Below are 21,261 nucleotides of genomic sequence, written 5' to 3' on the forward strand. Positions count from 1 at the left end.
GGATCGTGAAAGCTTAAGATTGCTTTGTATTCATTTAAAAAGTCTACTCCCAGTATAATTTCCGTCGACAATAATGGAACAATAAGAAAGTTCATAGAGAAGCTGTGGCTTTGACAAAAGAATTCTAAGTTGGTTTGTTGGCGTACATCTACACTTTTTCCAAAGATTGCACCTTGTAATTTAATCTTACGTAACGGAAGTGTGGGGCAATCGTTCGATTTGTTGCATTTGCTAAAGGCTGTTTCACTGATTACTGAAATGGGACTGCCAGAGTCAAGTACTGCCGTAAATTTTATGTCATTTACTGTAATGTGAATCACAGGATATGCAATGTTGTTATGTTTTATGTCGTGTTCCTGGAGTAAGATGTCCCTAATGTCTTCCATTTTTACGTAATTACTAGCTACGGCAGCTGCGTCGTCAGTTTCATAAGTATGTTTTGTGGCTGCCAGCGGTGTGAGTCATTGCCTATTGTCTCTTTGTTGGCGCGCGTCGTTATTGGGATTTGGAGACCTAACTTCTACAAATTCACCTCCTCGAGAGGGCCCTGCTCTGTTTGAATCCCGCCAGTTCTGATGCAATTCAGGTCTGTCGTTACGATCACATCGTCTGTCGTCATGTCGGTAGATTCCATAGTTTCTTCCTTGTCGGTCACGTGGTGGAGAATTTCTCCCTGAATCGTAACTCCGCGCTGAACTGTTGCCTCTGAAGTTATTCTGTCTCCCCTGGTAATAATTGTATTGGTTCCCATATTGTCTGTTTCTGTGGTTATCTCTGTCATATTCATTACTACGGAAATGCGATCTTTCTCTGTAACTATTATTACTCTGCCAACGGTTGTGATACGGGCCGGCCGCGGTGGTCTAGCGGTTCTAGGCGCGCAGTCCGGAACCGCGCGACTGCTACGGTCGCAGGTTCTAATCCTGCCTCGGGCATGGATGTGTGTGATGTCCTTAGGTTAGTTAGGTTTAAGTAGTTCTAAGTTCTAGGGGACTGATGACCACAGTAGTTAAGTCCCATAGTGCTCAGAGCCATTTGAACCATTTTTTGTGATACGGGTGGTGTCTGTTTTGGTCACGATTTGTGTTGTGGGAATAGCCTTGTCGCGTCCAGTTATTATCGACGAATTGTGACGGATGTGACCTGTAATTGTTGTGTTCCTGTTTCCGCATTCCGCGATTGTCAGTGTCAATTTCCAATTCTTGTAACAGTCCCTGAAATGCTTCAATGTCGTCTTTGCAACGTCCTGCTAAAATAATATGTCGTAAATGTTCAGGCAATTTGAGTAAGCAAATGCGGATGAGTTCTGAGGGGCTGTATGGGTTTGAAAGATACTGATTCTTATGCAACATGTCTTCAAAATATTTCACAAGACTGGAAAATTCAGATTGTTCGAAACGTTTCATCATTACGATGCTTTGTTTTACTCGGTCTTGTGTGGCCTGAGACCAATATGCTGAGAGGAAGGCATGGTAAAACTCTCCTTCACTGTGGCAATCGTGAATTACCGATCGCATTCTTACAGCTGGTTCATTCTCCAAGTAGCCACACATAAATTCTAATCTGTGTTCTAACGACCAGTTGGGAGGAAAACAATGAGAGAATTGATGGAGCCATGCTTGTGGATGAATGTCGTTGCCAGAATTCTTAAATGTTTTGAATTTACGTGTAGCTTATAGTCAAAATCGTCATGTCGGCGAGTCGCATGTCGGTCATTGTTCGTTTCGGCGGTTCCATCTCAAAATCCAACAATGCGCCTTGCCAATTTCTTTCATAACTTCCGAAGTGTCCTGTGTTATTATTTTGTGGTTGTTCCGTATTTCTAAGTCCCTCTTCCCGTATTGGAGCGCGAGTGGCCTCTGAAATACGTAATTCTTGTATTACCTGCGTCAACTGATCTTGTACTTCCCGGATTTCTCTTTGGTGTTGCGTATTAATTTGATTCTGATTTTGTTTGAATTTCCTAATTTGTTCCCACTCTTCTGTGTCATTAAAGACTACCGGTTTTGTGTCTTTCAGATTATCATCTACCTTCGTAGATAAGTTAGTGAACTGATCCGAAAGTTCGGCTACTTTCTCCGATAGTGAACACATTTCCTCAATGTGTTTTTCTGAACCAAGTTTCAGATTGTCCATTTGTGTTGAAATCGAATCTACTGTGTTCTTTAAGTTTTCCTGAGTTTTTGCAAGTTGCGTAACCGAATCGGTAGATGCAACTGAGTCAAATTTAGCTTGCAAGGTCTCATGATTTTCATGAACAATAATTTGCAGTTCTTTTATGGCTGCTTCGTGATTCAGTAATGCCTTTTCATGCCGTGAAAAAATAGGTTGAAAATGCTCACAAATTTGAGTTTTTACATCATTACAGACTTTTTGACATTTCGATTCAATGTTATGTAACTCAGTAGTTAAATCTTCACGCGTTTGTTCAAGAGTTTGTTCCAATGAGTCTAACTTTTGAAGCTGTTGCTGTGTTTGTCTCTGATTTTGTTCCAGTGTGTCTAACTTTTTAAGATTTTGTTCCACTGTGTCTAACTTTTTGAGATTTTGTTCCACTGTGTCTAACTTTTGAAGCTTTTGCTGTGTTTGTCCCATTTGTTGTATTAATTGTAATAACAATGCATTGGTGTCTGAAACATGTTCCTCAGTGCTTTTCGGCAGTGAATTTACACCGGAAACATTCACATTTTGACAAGCAGAAAATGTGTCTTGACTTATTTGAGAAAACGGTGAGGATCCAAAACCTGAATCTACAGTATTTGCGAGATCGTGTCGTGTCATTTCGGCTTCCTGAGGCGAGCTGTTGCCGACCGATCGATCGATAATGCTTCCCTCTTCACTAATTGTTTCACTGTCCACGCCATTGTTTGACGCCTGCTCCATTTCCCTGTGCACAGTTACCAAATTACTACTTTGAACATCAGTTAATTCATTACTCGGTGGCGCTAACACACTGCTTTCATTTTCACTGTCATTTCTCAGTTTACTTTGGAGCCTAGTATTACGTTTTTCACACGCCATTATTGTCACAGTATTTCACACGACAACACAGAAAAACACAATTTGAAGATCAAAAATAAAATAACATAGCAATGGAAATAATGTCTACTTAACTGCCAGCGCAGCTGCGAAATACTTGGTGCAAATCTACATGCAGGCCACAACTGTTTTACTGTACAACAATGAAAGACTGCAACTACAAAGGAGATTTTCTCTACAATTACGCGCTAGCAATAAACAATAGCTACACTAATTACACAAACTACAAGAAAAAAATCAGAAGATTCCAGTGAGGTATCCTAGGCTAAGGGTCGACATATGAAACGTCCCCTTTGAACAATTTATACAGGACTGTGCTTAAACTGACACACAATATTTTGTTAACGCAACGCAATCTGACTTTCAAAATTCTCTACAAAAGAATGGCCCTGACTAACATTAAACTATACTTTTCACAAATCACTTACCTCACAAAAACCTTCGCTGCTCAAGCTACTGCAATACAGCGAGCGCCACTACTGCCAGCTAAATAAAAGATTCAAACTATGGAAGGCACTAACTACTGATAGGGATAGTTAGCAAATGAAAGATATTAATATAGAACAAACAATGTATTTACCTTGATATCATCATGTATAAATATAGCAGTTCATGACAAATTACAAATCTCCGCCATCTCTCTCCCCACATCCACCACTGCTGGCGGCTCACCTCCAACTGCGCAACGCTACGCGCTGTTCACATCCAGCTGCCGCTGCCCAACACTACAATGGCAGACAACAATGCAAACTAGCCACAGACTGCACACAGCACAGCCAGTGATTTTCATACTGAGCGCTACGTAACGTTGCCAATAAGAAAACATAAACAGCCTACTTACATAGAGAAAACATAAACAGCCTACTTACACAGCGAATGGGTAAAAATATTCTTCTACCTTGCCCGATTTAGGTTTTCTTGTGGATGTGATAATCACTCCGAAAAAAGTGATGACAACATAAGAGTTTGTCACATAAACTGAAAATAAAAATTTAAACATTTTCACGCGAGGGAAGACTTGAACCTTGGACCTCTTGCTTGGTAGCCACTCTCGCTAACCACGGGACCACGGCACTCCGTGACACCGATTGTCTTTGATGTTGCCTATCTTCGCATGGACTACTCACTTTGTATATTTTACTAATTTTTTTCATAGTTCCACAAAACTTCTTCCGGTTTTCTCGATTGATCTGTGTTCAGTTTTTCAAGGCCTATCCACTGTGCCAACTTATAACTAAATCTGAGGGAGGTGCGATGGGGAGGTTCCCTTGTGAGCACCCAACTGAAATCTCCCCCTACTACCGAGTGGTCGGCATTGCAGCGGAAGAGCAAAAAAGATGCGGCATTCTCTCCCTGTGTCGGTGCCGGAGGGAGCATACAGGTTCACCAGACGAACTGTACCAACCGTGTGCGTGGAACCCCCGGCCGGCAGTAACTAGGATACATCAGTTGCCACAATCCCTTTCCTCAACAGAATTGCCGTACCTCCTCCGTCCACAGATGAAGGCATAGTGTAGGCATTATAGCCGTAGGTATCAATATAGATTCCTGAACAGACTTCCTGAAGGAAAACAACATCCAGATCCACAGCTCGTAACGTATCTTGCAGCAAACAGGTTTTGAGAGCTGGGGTTACGGAGTTGACATTGATCGAGGCGAGGCGGTATGCATGTTCCATCAAGTCGCGGGGGATGTCCTTGGTATTACAGGCGGGCAATGGTCGTGATGTGGAGCGTCGTTAGGGCTTAGAGACAGGAAGCGACGTGTGTGGGTCATGCCGGCCTAAGCGTCCGTCACCGTCAACGTAAGCGCTGCCAACGGCATCTGTGTATCGTTAGGCTCCTGAAACGCACCCCGCATCTGCATCTCCTACACCCGGTCTCCCAGGGACGTAGACGCCACTGGATCTCGACAGGCAGACGTAGTCGTGAGTGCATTCCCAGAGTCGGGGCTTCTGTGATCTCCCGCATCCACACAGTGCGCAGTCCCCCCGGTAGCGGGAGAAGACGTAGAACCGTGTGGTACGATAGTATCGCCCTTGTCGGATCGGTTTATCGGCTGACGCACCTCATCATTCTAACAATACCACCACTTGCAAAGTACGTTAGAAATCATATTAATAATGTTGCTCATGCAGCATATGTTCGCTTAATCGGGCAACGACAAAGTTATTGACTGTAGATGGTATCGTCAGAATGGAAATAATGAAGTCACTGTAAAAAAGTCATTAATTTTGGCACTTATCTTGAATGGATTATCACGTAGATTTCGTCGAAATTGTTATTGCTCATCTTGTTGACTCCAGGGTGATTCCACTTCGGCTCTGAGCACTATGGGACTTAACTGCTGAGGTCATCAGTCCCCTAGAACTTAGAACTATTTAAACCTAACTAACCTAGGGACATCACACACATCCATGCCCGAAGCAGGATTCGAACCTGCGACCGTGCCGGCCGGAGTGGCCGATCGGTTCTAGGCGCTACAGTCTGGAGCCGCGCGACCGCTACGGTCGCAGGTTCGAATCCTGCCTCGGGCATGGATGTGTGTGTTGTCCTTAGGTTAGTTAGGTTTAAGTAGTTCTAAGTTCTAGGGGACTAATGACCTAAGCAGTTAAGTCCCATAGTGCTCAGAGCCATTTGAGCCTGCGACCGTAGTGGTCGCGCGGTTCCAGACTGTAGTGCCTAGAACCGCTCAGCCACTCCGGCCGGTGCTGATCCCACTTTGACTGCTAGAAGGTCCAGATCTGTATTTTAGCAGTATTTGACGCCCTAACAAATGCGTTTTTCAGGAAATTCTTAATGATCAAGCAGTCCCAGATCAGAACAATGGTATGGTAGAAATAATTTTCGATTTGATGTTCACGATCCACATTTTTATTAAACTTTTTGTAAATTCACATATACTTCTTCGTAATTGTCACATCATCAAGAAAACGGTTTTGCATCAATCTTCATATATTTAATTTCCACTTTAACCAACCACAAGACTTGACTGTTCTTTTATAAAGCGAAATAACAACGTAACCTCTGCAAAGTGAATCAAAGACTGCTCTGTGCGCATTCGCACCAGAACTGTTAAAAGTAAGACAAAGATAACGACAGTCTCACAGAAATGAATACACGCAAGAACCATATCACTGTAATATGTCGATACATCGGAGTACCTATACATTAATAAAACCAAATGCGAATATTGTCACAAAAATATGTCTGTTACTTCGCAGAAAAGTATTACGATATTACTGGTATCGGGAACTGGGGTTGGAGTGCCGTAATGGTCACGTAAATAGGGGACCATTACATCATCCTTCGCTGCTGTCTCGCGTTGTTCCACTGCGTCTGTTGTTATGCGCCGTTTATTATGGGGCTTTCGTGATTTCTGTTTACGCTGTCTCGTCTCTGTTTCCGTCGTAGGGCAGGGGGAGGAGGCGGCATCCTGTTCTTCAACTTTCAGCGCACCGTCGGCTTGTCGTAGCAGTGCGCCTGGGCTCGACGAGAAGGCAACAGAGGCATCGGCGCTTGAAGACGCTGCGAGCTCCTGATGAACTATTGCAGGGGCCTCCAAGGCTTGCACCAATACAGAAGGGTCGTCATAAACAGCTGGCGTCTCCCGTGTCGCCACCGCAACATACGTAATGGGCATAGAGGTCGCTATCGACGGTCGAATCTGATCGCCTGAAGGCGTCTGCAAGAGACGGCGGTGTAGGTATTTGGTACGCATGTATCCTACCTTTACACATCCGGAGCAGGTCCTCGGCTGACCGTCGTAAATAATTATCGCCAAGCAACCAGTGATCGTGAGATACGAAGGTATATGGCGGTGTGATTCAATACGGATATGTGGCACGTCGTTAAGGACAGCGTAAGTGTCGAAGGCCCTCCCTTTTTCGGCCGTATGGCCGAGGATGGCCGAGGACTGTGCCATATGGTTGATGAGCAAGGGTGACCAGATCAGCTACAACTTCAAATGGTAGCTCAAATACGAGCTCATTTTGTATTCCCAATCCAGCATCACCCGACTTAATTCGACTACATTCCATTATCCTCGTTTTGCTTTTGTTGATGTTCATCTTATACCCTCCTTTCAAGACACTGTCCATTCCGTTCAACTGCTCTTCCAAATCCTTTGCTGTCTCTGACAGAATAACAAAGCCTTCGCGAACCTCAAAGTTTATATTTCTTCTGTATGGATTTTAATACCTACTCCGAACCTTTCTTTTGTTTCCTTTATTGCTTGCTCAATATACAGACTGAATAACATCGGAGAGAGGCTACAACCCTGTCTCACTCCCTTCCCAACCACTCCTTCCCTTTCGTACCCCTCAATTCCTATAACTGCCACCTGCTTTCTGTACAAATTGTAAATAGCCTTTCGCTCCCTGTATTTTACCCCTGCCACCTTCAGAATTTGAAAGAGAGTATTACATTCAACATTGTGAAAAACTTTCTTTAAGTCTACAAATGCTAGAAACTTAGGTTTGCCTTTCCTTAATCTAGCTTCTAAGATAAGCCGTAGGGTCAGTATTGCCTCACGTGTTCCAATTTCTATGGAATTCAAACTGATCTTCCCCGAGGGCGGCTTCTATCAGTTTTTCGATTCGTCTGTAAAGAATTCGTGTTAGTATTTTGCAGCCGTGACTTATTAAACTGATAATTTGATAAGTTTCACATATGTCAACACCTACTTTCTTTGGGATTGGAATTATTATATTCTGCTTGAAGTCTGAGGGTATTTCGCCTGTCTCATACATTTTGCTCACCGGGTGGTAGAGTTTTGTCAGGACTGGCTCTCCCAAGGCCGTCAGTAGTTCTAATGGAATGTTGTCTACTCCTGGGGCCTTGTTTCGACTCAGGTCTTTCAGTGTTCTGTCAAACTCTTCACGCAGTATCATATCTCCCACTTCATCTTCATCCATATCCTCTTCCATTTCCATAATATGGTCCTCAAGTACATCGCCTTTGTATAGACCCTCTATATACTCCTTCCATCTTTCTGCTTTCCCTTCTTTGCTTAGAACTGGGTTTCCACCAAAGCTCTTGATATTCATGCAAGTGGTTCTGTTTTCTACAAAGGTCTCTTTAATTTTCCTGTAGGCAGTACCTATCTTACCCCTAGTGAGATACGCCTCTACATTCTTACATTTTTATCCTCTAGCCATCCCTGCTTAGCCATTTTGCACTTCCTGTCGATCTCATTTTTGAGACGTTTGTATTCCTTTTTGCCTGCTTCATTTACTGCATTTTTATATTTTCTCCTTTCATCAATTAAATTCAATATTTCTTCTGTTAGCCAAGGGTTTCTACTAGCCCTCGTCCTCTTACCTACTTGATCCTCTGCTGCCTTCACTATTTCATCCCTCAGAGCTACCCATTCTTCTTCTACTGTATTTCTGTACCCCATTCCTGTTAATTGTTCCCTTATGCACTCCCTGAAACTCTGTACAACCTCTGGTTCTTTCAGTTTATCCATGTCCTATCTCCTTAAATTCCCACCTTTTTGCAGTTTCTTTACTTTTAATCTACAGTTCATAACCAATAGATTGTGGTCAGAGTCCACATCTGCCCCTGGAAATGTCTTACAATTTAAAACCTGGTTCCTAAATCTCTGTCTTACCATTATATAATCTATCTGATACCTTTTAGTATCTCCAGGGTTCTTTCTTGTATACAACTTTCTTTCGTGATTTTCAAACCAAGTGTTAGCTATGATTAAGTTATGCTCTGCGCAAAATTCTACCAGGCGGCTTCCTCTTTCATTTCTTACCCCCAATCCATATTGACCTACTACGTTTCCTTCTCTCCCTTTTCCTACTACTGAATTCCAGTCACCCATGACTATTAAATTTTCGTCTCTCTTCACTATCTGAATAATTTTTTTTATCTCACCGTACATTTCATCAATTTCTTCGTCATATGCAGAGCTAGTTGGCACATAGACTTGTACTACTGTAGTAGGCGTGGGCTTCGTGTCTATCTTGGCCACAATAATGCGTTCACTGTGCTGTTTGTAGTAGCTTACCCGCATTCTTATTATTTTATTCATTATTAAACCTACTCCTGCATTACCCCTATTTGACTTTGTATTTATAACCCTGTATTCGCCTGACCAAAAATCTTGTTCCTCCTGCCACCGAACTTCACTAATTCCCACTATATCTAACTTCAACCTATCCATTTCCCTTTTTAAATTTTCTAACCTCCCTGCCCGATGAAGGAACCTGACATTGCACGCTCCGATCCGTAGAACGCCAGTTTTCTTTCTCATGATAACGACGTCCTCCTGAGTAGTCCCCGCCTGGAGATCCGAATGGGGAACTATTTTACCTCCGGAATATTTTACCCAAGAGGACGCCATTATCATTAACCATACAGTAAAGCTGCATGCCCTCGGGAAAAATGACGGCTGTAGTTTCCCCTTGCTTTCAACCGTTCGCAGTACCAGCACAGCATGGCCGTTTTGGTTAGTGTTACAAGGCCAGATCAGTCAATCATCCAGACTGTTGCCCTTGCAACTACTGAAAAGGCTGCTGCCCCTTTTCAGGACCCACGCGTTTGTCTTGCCTCTCAACAGATACCCCTCCGTTGTGGTTGCACCTAGGGTACAGCTATCTGTATCGCTGAGGCACGCAAGCCACCCCACCAACGGCAAGGTCCATGGTGAATGGGGTTATTGAATGTATACCGAGAAGGGAAGCACCAGCATTCACTGGTTTGCTTGACTCACGTGGCAGCATCACAGAATGTCTAAAAACGTCGGTAAACTTGAAGGTTGTCAAGACCTACTTCACAAAATTTTAATTTTATAGTTTCAGGAACCAGTATTAAGCACAGTCACTTACATATCGCCTCCGTGGGAACGGTGATGCCGTTATTAGAATTACTACAGGAGGTACAGAGGCATTTAAGGAGTCGTTCGTTACGCACTCCGTACGCGAATGAAATGGTGAGAAATCTACACCTGTGACACCACGGGAAGTGCCTTCTGCCAAAGCACTTTGACGGTTCTGTGTGGAGTATGAATGCAAATGTAGCTGTAGATATAGTCCCTTAAGCAACAACACTGCGAAAAGATGTGTCGATTAAGTTCATTGGTAGATCCAAAGATAGAAAGCAGTCTCTGTTGGAAATGTTTTATTAATAATGAGGCGTGTAGCTAAGATAGCGCATCTTCAGATTATCTGTAATTAGCATCAAGATGCTTGTTGCATAACGGTTTTATTCGCGAACCTATCTAGCGCCGATCAGTAGGATAGCAAAGATAAAGGTGACAAGTAGAGTAATTAACAGTAATTCATTTGCCTTGAACAGCGAGAACCATGTTAGTCATATTTTAAAGCTGTTGACACGATCGCGTTAAAGTGAAAACTGCAGTTGTCAATTGAAAACCTGTAAGTGACAGAAATACGATTACATCATCTTAATAACTGGAAGATCATTAAAATAACGACTTTCGGTGTTACCTCATCTGCTTTTAAATTTTTAAGAGTATTTTATTCTGTCCCATCACTTTTAATTAGATCTGTACTGCCATTTCTGTTTTATTTCAATTGTCTTTTTGTAGCCGCGCCATACGTCGGCACTTTGACTACGTTTCTTTCTCAAGTATTTGCGCCCCCCCCCCCCCCACCACGCTTCAGCATGTACAAACGTTGTCTGGGGCAGTATTTGTTTACCACTGTGATACATCACTGTGACCGATCTTCACACTGCATATTGCTATGGTTTGGTGAGTTTCTTTCTTGGTTTCTAATCGTGTACTTACGTGGATTTAATTTTTTATTAACGCCGTAATTTTATGCCTTTAACTTAGAGGGTTTAATTTGTCATTTAAGGCTGTTTTATGTCTATACTTCTTGATTATGGATTTCGATTCAACGCTATCATATCAGTGGTGTTTAAGTATGACAATGAGGTTCCCGCTGTTTAAAACAAGTGATTCATTTCCGTCTCATCTTTAGCTTAGCTACCACATTAATCGGTGCTAAACAGGTTCGCGAATAAATGTGTTATGTAACAACAATGTTTTTAGTAATTACATGTAATCTGAAGATGTGCATATCGCGCGAAACGTGTCATTATTAATGAAACGTAACATGAACTGTTTTCTAGTTCTGGAACACTGAACCGCTATTGTTGCATCAGACCAAAATGGAGTGTAGTAATGTGTACAGTCATTGGTACGTCAATTGTAAACAAGTCAGCGACAGTTAGAGTGTTTACGTAATACATTCACGAATATGTTTGTAGAGCCGATGTTAAATTCGATATTTGAATTCGTCGCATTGCACTAATTACCACACTCCTTCCGCCATTTTTACTATCGGGGAAGCGAATACCGCAAAGAAATAATAATTATTGTTATTTCTATTCTCTAGTACTCGATTTGTCGTTGTTTGATTTCTTGGCTCGCAATGTAACATTGGTAAGTTACAATTTCGATCTCTTAATTTTGTGAAGTTGAGTCCCCAAAATTGTTGGGGATGCTAAGGAGGCTATCTGGAAGAGTATAAAATGGAGAAGATATTCCATTGGAATGAAAAACATGTTACATAAGACCGTTGCGTAATAAATAGTAACATAATTACGCAAATAATCATAGGAGCTCGGTAGTGATCTCTTTCGTTGAAAGACTGTACTCGAAGGTGTTGAAAGATCTAATAGGGAAAGGAACAAGTCACATGCAGCAAGAAGAGGAAGCAGGTTTTCGATCAAGTAGATCTTTAATCAACAACAACTTCAGAATGAAACTAACATGCGAAAAACGCACAGAGGTTGGACTGCAGACGCATATTCCATTGATTGACCTAGAGGAAGCGTGTGATACTGGACCCACCAACAAACTGAGAAAAATGGAAAGAAATAGAGATAGACTGCTGTAACAGGGGTAATGGATTCTGTTCTGTAGAACAAAAAAGCACGAACAACAACGAAGAATATAATGTATAAGACTATAGTCCAGAGCGTAGTTCAGTATGAAGCCTGGGACGTTAGCGAAAAGTAAGAATTAACTGTTCGCCACTGGGATGGATTACTTGAGACGAAGCTCAAGCTGTACTAGGGTGGCTAGGATAAGAAATGGCGTAATCCGACAAAGGATGGAAATGGATAGGCATTCAATGACGATATGCAACAAAAATATCTGATGTAATTTGGCCATTTGAATAGGGTGAATGAAGACAGGGCACCAAATAGCATACGATGTTGGATACCATACCAGCGGAAGAAAACGGGTCGCCCAAGACGCAGATGGTAAAATTATGTAGAGAAGACAATGGAAGTAGGGAAATGGACGTTGAGGGAAGCCAAGGCAGAAGAAAATGCCGATTGGGGATGGAGAAGCGGTGCCAGCCAAAGATGATACTGAAGCTTTTTTTGGACGCTCTTTTAAACGTTTCTGCATGATCTAACCAGTTTTGTGGCACAGAAAACGTCCCGGAGATTTTATGGAGAAACAGTCACGTCCAGCGGTCTAGTAGAATATGGCTATCGCTCCTCTTCTTGGTCCATCAGGTACTATTGAGTCGACCACGAGGTTTTTCTAGTTCATACCATCACACGAAATTTCATCAGATCATTTTAATTCGATGTTGTTAATAGCGCGTTTCCCTGGAAAATACGATATTTTCTTTTTTTCAGTCTGTTTAATTTTTTGGTCGTTTTAGTCTACAAAATCTGTTTTTTATTACGATCTAAGCTGTCTGGTCTGCACAAGGCGCATCTCAATACCCATTTAGCCAGAGTTGAAACAGTCTTCCATTCTGATGTCTAGCGGAGGACGGCACAGAAACAAGACAAGCAAAGAAATGATATAATGAACTTCTAGAAGACTGCACGACCGTGGGGTCCGGGATTTGTCCGAGATTTTGTGTGGTGAAAGAGGACCCCTAACACCTCACGTGGTTAAAATATTAGGACGCACTAGTAGGAAAATCCCGAGAAAAATCGATCCAAAGTTTCTTAGGTGTCTTATGAGTATAAAATGTTAGTCCATTGCCGAGCCGCTGTCTGGCCTATATGGTTAGCAGTCGGATCGTTACGCCAGAGGTCTCGGGTTCGATTCTTCCTGTGGCACTTTATTTTTCTGTTGATGCAAAATTGCACCGCATTGTTACAGGAGAATCGTGAAATTAATTCCCGGGAAGACTATAAAATTCATTCTATAATTCACCATCAGTTATCGACACCATTATTCCGAGACATGATTCAATATGACTGGTTTGCCTCAAAATTATTAGAAACTCAAAACATTTTTGTAAATGTTAATGGGACATATTTTTGTACAGATTTATTGCAAACGCACTATGTTGTAAAATATCCCCTTTTATATGTTGGGCAATACGACGCAAAAATTATTGCTTTGTTTGTTTTTACGATAATTACCACTGCGGTTCTTGTTTATAATTATTATATGCATAAAAATTGAATGTCCCCCAATCGAATTTGTTATTCTGATTAAAAACCCAATGATTCTCCTAATATACTTTACAATGAAAAATAGAAAACCCACTGCCATGAATTGTGTTGTTGGACAAAAAGAAAATAATTTTTGTTCAATAATGTAACTAATTTGTTAAAGATAATGTAGATTTGGGAAAGTTTCTGAATTATTGGTGGAATAACAAAAGAAAATGAAACAGAAGACGAAAAAGTGCCAGAGGAGGAATAGAACCCGAGACCTCTGGCGTAAGAGTCCGAGCCCTAAACATCTTGGACAGACAGCGGCTCGGCAATGGACTAACATTTTATACTCAGAAGGCTCTTAAGAAACTTTGGATCGATTTTTCCCGGGATTTTCCGGGTAGTGCGTCCTAATATTTTAACCACGTGAGGTGTTAGGGGTCCTCTTTCACCACACAAAATTTCGGAGAAATCCCCGACCCCACGCTCGTGCCGTCTCCTTGTTAGTAATAATTTGTCGTGCTACCTAAGAATACCGCAGTTAAGAGTTACGGTGTTTTCTTGCTCTCTCGCCGGTGATGCGGCAGACCATCCCCTCCCTCCCTGAAGCCAGGAGCGGCCGGCGCGGCCAACTTGGCGAAATAACACGCGGAGCGCGAAATCGCTTGCAGGGCGCGCGCCCTCGCGGGAGCGCTGGCTGGAATTGCCGGAACATAAATCCGACAGTCTGGAGCTGGAGGGGCAGAGGGCAGCGCTGGAGAGGCCGCCGAGGCCAGTTCCCTGGAGGGCGCGCCGCCTGCAAAGTGGGCCGGGCGCCGCCGCCGCCAGGCTCACGGAGGCAGGCAGCGAAGTAACAGCAGCAAGCTAGGCTACCTGCTGTACACCAGCGTACAGCGGCGCGCCGCGCCCCCACAGTAGCCGCGTCCTAGCGACGTCCACGCGGAACTGCCACTGTCAGCAAAACTGTTCGGAATTCGTCTTATAGAGCAGAACTTCCTGATACACTTACAGTCTTATCTCTACCTATGGTAAATACGGGGCTGAACCAATGGATTAAAGTCTGTACTAGCGCCAGGATTCGGAAGTGGGACTCGTACATACTATGCAGATGCGTTATTCATGCCTCACATTGTTGTTCCCCTTCAAAGTTCGCATCACTATTGCCGAGCGAATCCGATATTGGAATAGAACCTCAGCAATGAGCAAAATGGGGTTAATCCTGTCTGTACCGCAGGCAAAGATGATATATTAATCACGTTCAACCAACATAATTACCGTACATGTACTTGACACAACATCTCTTAGGAGCACCAAATGCATATGATGAATATGCCAAGTGTAGAAGTATGAAACCGGAATTTGGTTCCTAATAATTACGTGTCTATTGTTTCAAACTGATAAACAATGTTTCATTCTGTGGTGTCACCGCCAGACACCACACTTTTTTTTTTTTTCTTTATTGTGATTTCATGCCCCTGCCCCATATGGGCAGGGGAGGGCTGTCAGCAGCACAATCCGCCGCTCTTCAGCCGAGTGACATGACAACTAAAACAAGAATAAAATAATACATACTTAAGGAGGTAAAGAAGGGGAACATAAAACAGAGTAAGGGGAGAAAATGGAGGTAAAAATACACTGACATGTAGACGTTCATTGGGGACAGTTAAAAAAAGTCACCAGAAAGTTAAAAAAACACAGTTGGCGATTCTTAAAACACAGAGAAGACACTGGATGCGCATGCATAGGTTAAAAGATGGCCACAGTATTAAAAACACTCCGAAACAACACACTTAAACCCCACTTGGAGCACACACGACAAAGAATAAAACTACCAGGCGGGACCTGCCGAGGGAAAGGTCAGAGAGGATGGAAAAGGAGGGGAGAGCATGGGGCAGCTGGGGAAGCGGCGGGATGAAGGAAGGAGGGGCAACCGTGGGTTCATGTAGAGGCAGGAGACACATGGGGCGGGAGAGGAAAAGGGAAGACAGGGTAGGAGGGAGCGCAGAGACACTGAAAGAAGGCACAAGAGATGGACGGGGAGTAGGAGGGGAAATCCGCTCAGAAGGAGGGAGGGGGAGGAGAGGGAGCCCTGAGGAGGAGGCAGGAAGAGGGGGTTAGAGTTGGTAGGAAGGGTAGATGTCAGGGCGAAGCTCATCATCCGGGAATGGTAAACGGTGGAAGTTGTGTTGGAGATGGAGGGTGTGGAGATGGAGAGAGGGAGGGACACCACAGTAAAGGCGCGGCAACTGGCTGGGGGTGGAGAGGAAGGCAGACACCAGGGGGTGAGGGGGATCAAGGCGGCGGACAATATATAGTGTGCGGATGTGTTCAAGGAAAAGGAGAAGGTGGGGGAAGTGGATGAGGTCATAGAGGATGCGCGTGGGGGACGGAAGGCGGATGCGAAAGGCGAGGCGGAGTGCATGGCGTTCGAGAATTTGGAGGGCTTTATAGAACCGGGGAGGGGCGGAAATCCAAGCGATGCTGGCATAACAAAGGATGGGGCGGATCGTGGATTTGTAAGTGTGAAGGATGGTGGAAGGATGCAGACCCCACGTCCGGCCGGACAGGAGTTTCAGGAGGCGGAGGCGGTTGTGAGCTTTGTTTTGGATGGTAAGGAGATGGGGAGTCCAGGTGAGGTGGCGGTCGAGTGTGAGGTCAAGGAATTTGAGGGTAGGAGTGAAGTGGATAGGACGGCCGTAAATGGTGAGGTAGAAATCATGGAGGCGGAAGGAGCGGGTGGTGCGGCCTATGATGATCACCTGGGTCTTGGAGGGATTAACACAGAGGAACCACTGGTTGCACTAAGCGGTGAATTGGTCAAGGTGGGTTTGGAGGGTACGTTGGGACCGTTGAAGGGTAGGATAAAGGGCTAGGAAGGCGGTGTCATCAGCGAACTGGAGAAGATGAACAGGAGGGGGAGGTTTGGGCATATCAGCAGTGTACAGGAGATAGAGGAGAGGGGAAAGGACAGAACCTTGGGGCACGCCGGCAGAGGGGTAGAAAGTACGGGAGTTGGAATTGTGGATAGTCACATAGGAGGGACGATGGGAGAGGAAGGAAGCAACGAGACGGACGAAGTTGATGGGGAGAGCATAGGTCTCGAGTTTGAAAAGGAGCCCGGGATGCCAGACACGGTTATAGGCGTTCTGGAGATCAAGGGAAACAAAGATAGCAGAGTGACGGGAGTTAAGTTGGAGGGAAAGAAGATGGGTAAGGTTAAGGAGCTGGTCGTCAGCAGAGAAGGAAGGCCGGAAGCCACATTGGGTAAGAGGAAGGAGGCGGTGTTGGTTAAGGTGGTGGTGGATACGGCGAGAGAGGATGGCCTCAAAGACCTTACTGAACATGGAGGTGAGGCAGATGGGATGATAGGAAGAGGTAGCAGAGGGGGGTTTGTTAGGCTTAGGGAACAGCAGGACACGGGAAGTCTTCCACAGGTCAGGGTAAAATGCAGTGGAGAGGAGGACATTGTACAGGGTAGCAAGGACAGACAGGAAGGATGGAGGGGATTCCTTGAGGTGACAGTAGGTGACACCATCATGACCAGGGGCGGTGTTGCGTTTGGAGTGGAGGACGAGTGTGATGTCTTGCATGGTGATGGGAGTGTTGATGTCGGAGGGGGGTAGCCGATCCAAGTACTGGAAGCTAGGGACGAGCGGGGCGACAGAGGTGTCAGTGCGGTCAAGGACAGTGGGGAAGAGGGAGTAATCTAAATGGGGATCGTCAGGAATGGAGAAGACCTCGGACAGGTGGGAAGCAAAATGGTTAGCCGTACTGAGGTTGTCAGGAAAGGGTCGATCGTCATGGAGGATGGGGTAATGCGGGGTGGGATGGCTACCAGTAAGGCGGTGGAAGGCTGACAGTACTTGGAGGAGTTGACAGGGAGGGTGGAGTTTAGGCGTGTGCATGTCTGACGCCAGTCCCGGCGTTTCTTTGCTGTAAGGAGGTTCCGGATATGCCGCTGTAATTGCCGGTGGCGGGTGAGAGTATCCCAGTCACGAGTGCGGAGGAAGGAGCGGTAGAGCCTGCGGGATTCACGCAGAAGAAGGACGGCCTGTGGAGGAAGCGTAGGGCGGTGAGGGTGGATGAATTTGGTAGGGACATGAGCCTCCACAGCGTCAGTGATGGTCTTCTGAAGGAAGGAAGAGGCATGGGTGATGTCATCAGGGTGGTGGAAAGTGAGGGGGTGGCTTTCGACCTGTAAGGCAATGGATTCCTGGTAGGCATCCCAATTGGCACAGTGGTAGTCATGGACAGATTTTGGAGGGGAGGTGGGCGGGTGGCTGCAGTGGCAGGACGGGTAGAGGAGATGGTGAGAAGCACAGGGAGATGGTCACTACCGACGGGATCGAGGACATCAACGGCAATGCGACCAAGGAGGTTGGGGGAAGCGAGGATAACATTGGGGGTGGAGTTACTTTCAGGACGGGTGTGCCGTGGGAGAGGAACAAGGTCACCATGGAGGGTGGCAAGGAACTGATGCCACCGCCGAAGGGTGGCAGGGTCACGGCTGTGGATGTTGAGGTCAGCGGCGATCACATAGGTGGAGAAGGTATGGTCAACACGGGAAATTAAGTCAAAGGGGAGAGGAGCTGTGGGGTGAATATAGATAGTGGCACAGGTGACGGTGAGGGGGGGAAAAAAGAGGCTGAGGAGAAGGTGTTCAGTTGGGTCATTGAGGATGGGTTGTGGCCGGACAGGGAGATGCCTGAGGTGGCTGATAGCGACCCCGCCTCGAGCTAGGGGAAGGGGATTGTCAGTGCGGTGAAGGAGATAAGGGGAGATGCGGACCACATGGTGGGGTTGGAGGAAGGTTTCATTAAGGATGAAGGAGTCAACCTGGTGCTGGGAGAGGGTATGCATGAAGAGGTATTTGTTTGCGGGAGGGAGCGAACGTTGAGGTAGAGGAGATGATACTGTTGATGAGCCATGGGGTTGGGTGTGGGAAGGGTGTTGGGAGGGGAGAGAGGGGCTTAAACGAGGGTGTCTAGGCGGGTGAAGGTAAAGTGGGCCTGGTTGTGGGAGTATGTGGCATAGGTGTTTAGGTGGAAAACAGAGCAGGCAGCGAGGGAGATCTGCTGGAGTGTGTGGGGGCGCTGGAAGGGGTGGATGTTCTGCAGGACGACGGTGAGGAACCGGATGATGTCTTCTGCTGTAGGGGGAGGGCGGAGGGAATTGTTAGGGTGGATAGGTGGGTCAATGGGGCGAACGGGGACAGTGAGTTCAGGGTTGGTGGGAGGGGGCTTGGCTTTGCATTTGGAGGAATAGGTGGGGTGAGGTTCATTGCAGGTGTTGCAGGATGGGGGGGAGACGAGGTTGGGACACCGTTTGAGGAAGTGGGAGGCTTTACAATGGGGGCAGGTGGGTGGGTTCTTGCAGTTTTGGGTGAGGTGGTCATTGTACAGAAGACAACGCTGGCAGCGGTAGGATTGAGGAGGTGAATGGGACGGGTCAACAGGGTGGCGGCAGTTGAAAATCAGGGCTCCCTGCGTGAGGAGGTGGTCGATGGAGGAGGCGGACTCTGTAAAGATACGCATGAGGAAAGTAGGGCCAGAGGAGTTGTAAATACGGCGGGCAGAGCGGACTTCCAGGGAGGGGTGGGCATTCAGTTCCGCCAACACCTCAGCCTCCGTGACCACAGGGCTGAGTTTTGTGATGACGGCAGTGAGGGTCGGCAGACGACGAGGCGGTTGGGGTTGACGAGGAGAGGAGGATGTAAGGAATGGGATGAGGGATGCGTGGGGCCCCAAGGTGATGCGGGGAAGGCGCTGGAGGAGATCAGTATGGAGGGACGGAGAGGGAGACTTGATGAGGACAGAGTCTCTGCGAGGGATATGTTGGGTGATGGGTGCACTGGGGATGTACTTCCGGATTTCAAGGGTGAGGGTGCGGGCATCCAGGAATTTCGGATCAGGGTTGGTTAGGACAAAGGTATACATGGAGGGGGCTGGAGAGGAGGGAGGTGGGGTGGTATCTGTGGTGTCACCGCCAGACACCACACTTGCTAGGTGGTAGCTTAAATCGGCCGCAGTCCATTTAGTACATGTCGGACCCGTGTGTCGCCACTGTGTGATCGCAGACCGAGCGCCACCACAAGGCAGGTCTCGAGATACGGACGAGCACTCGCCCCAGTTGTACGGACGACATTGCTAGCGACTACACGGACGAAGCATCGCTCATTAGCCGAGCAGATAGTTAGAATGCATCGCTCATTAACCATTAAGATAGTTAGAATAGCCTTCAGCTAAGTCCATAGCTACGACCTAGCAAGGCGCCATTAGCCTTACATAGTTTGACAGTTATCGTATGAAATGTCTCATATAGAACGCTGTATACCACAAGGACGATATAAAAGATAAGTATAATAGCAGCTACGTATTTTTCTTGCTACCATTCACTACTTATCCTGTTCCAGAATTCACGCCCGTCTGCCTTAGATAGCGTGCATTTCGGCCTCCTCTGTCTACAAGGTGTTGGCACATTTGCCAACACATCAGTATCCATAGCGGGGTCAGTGGGAGGTGGGGCGGGCAGTGGTTTTTTGGAGGAAGGAGTAGAGGAGAGGTCGCGACTGGGCTGTTTGGAAGATTTTTTGGCGGGTGTTGCCTGGGAGGAGGGATGAGGGACTGGATGGATGGGGAGGTGGTGGTAGGCAGGGCCCTCCTGTGAGGCAGTAGCACCGGATGAGAGGGTAGGGCGCTCTGTGGCGGCGACTGTGGCGCGGCGGGCGGAGACTCTGGCAGGGGAAGCAGCGGTAGTCGCAGGGGGGAGAGGGGGAAAGTCGTCTCGGCGGGCGACAGGAGGGGGAGGGGGGTTGGGAGCAGGGACAGAGGCAGGAGCGGGAGAAGCAGCAGGGGCAGTAGCAGGGGTAGGAGCAGGGGTGACGTAGAGGTGGGGATACATCGATGGAGAGGAGATAGATGGGGAGGAGACTGTGAGTAGGGGAGGTGCATGAGACGGGTGAATCCCAAAGGAAGCACTCCATGACGTTACAGTGGGGGCAGGTGAAGGAGAGGTGTAGATGATGGTGGTAGTTGGGGCGTCCATGATCGCAGGCGGCAGCGAATACCGAGAGACGGCGGCAGCGGCAGCGGCAGCGGCGAGCACCGAGAGACGGCGGCAGAAGAAGCGGCGAGCACCAAGAGACGACGACAGCGGCGGCGGCGGCGGCTGAAGAAGCGGCGACCAGGTGGCGGCGGCAGAAGTGGAAGCGGCGAGCACTGACAGACGGCGACCAAGCGGCGGCGGCGGCGACGGCGGCGGCGGCGGTGGCAAGCACCGGGCGGCGACGAACAGACGACGATGGCGGCGGCGGCGGCGGCGGCGGCGGCGGCGGCGGGCAGCAGTGACGGCGTGCAGACGGGCAACAATGTGACAAGCACGGTTGGGGCTTTTCCACATCGAAGATACACCCTGAGAGTAGCCCGGGCAGTGCGAGTCCTCGATGAGGAAGTGAGGGAATCCAACCCTCGTAACGGACACCACACTTGCTAGGTGGTAGCCTTTATATCGGCCGCGTCCGTTAGTATATGTCGGACCCGCGTGTCGCCACTATCAGTGATTGCAGACCGAGCGCCGCCACACGGCAGGTCTAGTCTAGAGACACTCCCTAGCACTCGCCTCAGTTGTACAGCTGACTTTGCTAGCGATGGTTCACTGTCTACAGACGCTCTCATTTGCAGAGACGACAGTTTAGCATAGCCTTCAGCTACGTCACTTGCTACGACCTAGCAAGGCGCTATATTCAGTTACTATAATTACTTCATAATATTGTGACTCATGTACCGTCAAGAGCGACGTTCATCAGTAATGGATTAAAGTTAAGTAT

Source organism: Schistocerca serialis, chromosome 7 (assembly GCF_023864345.2).
Source record: "Schistocerca serialis cubense isolate TAMUIC-IGC-003099 chromosome 7, iqSchSeri2.2, whole genome shotgun sequence".
NCBI lineage: Eukaryota > Metazoa > Arthropoda > Insecta > Orthoptera > Acrididae > Schistocerca > Schistocerca serialis.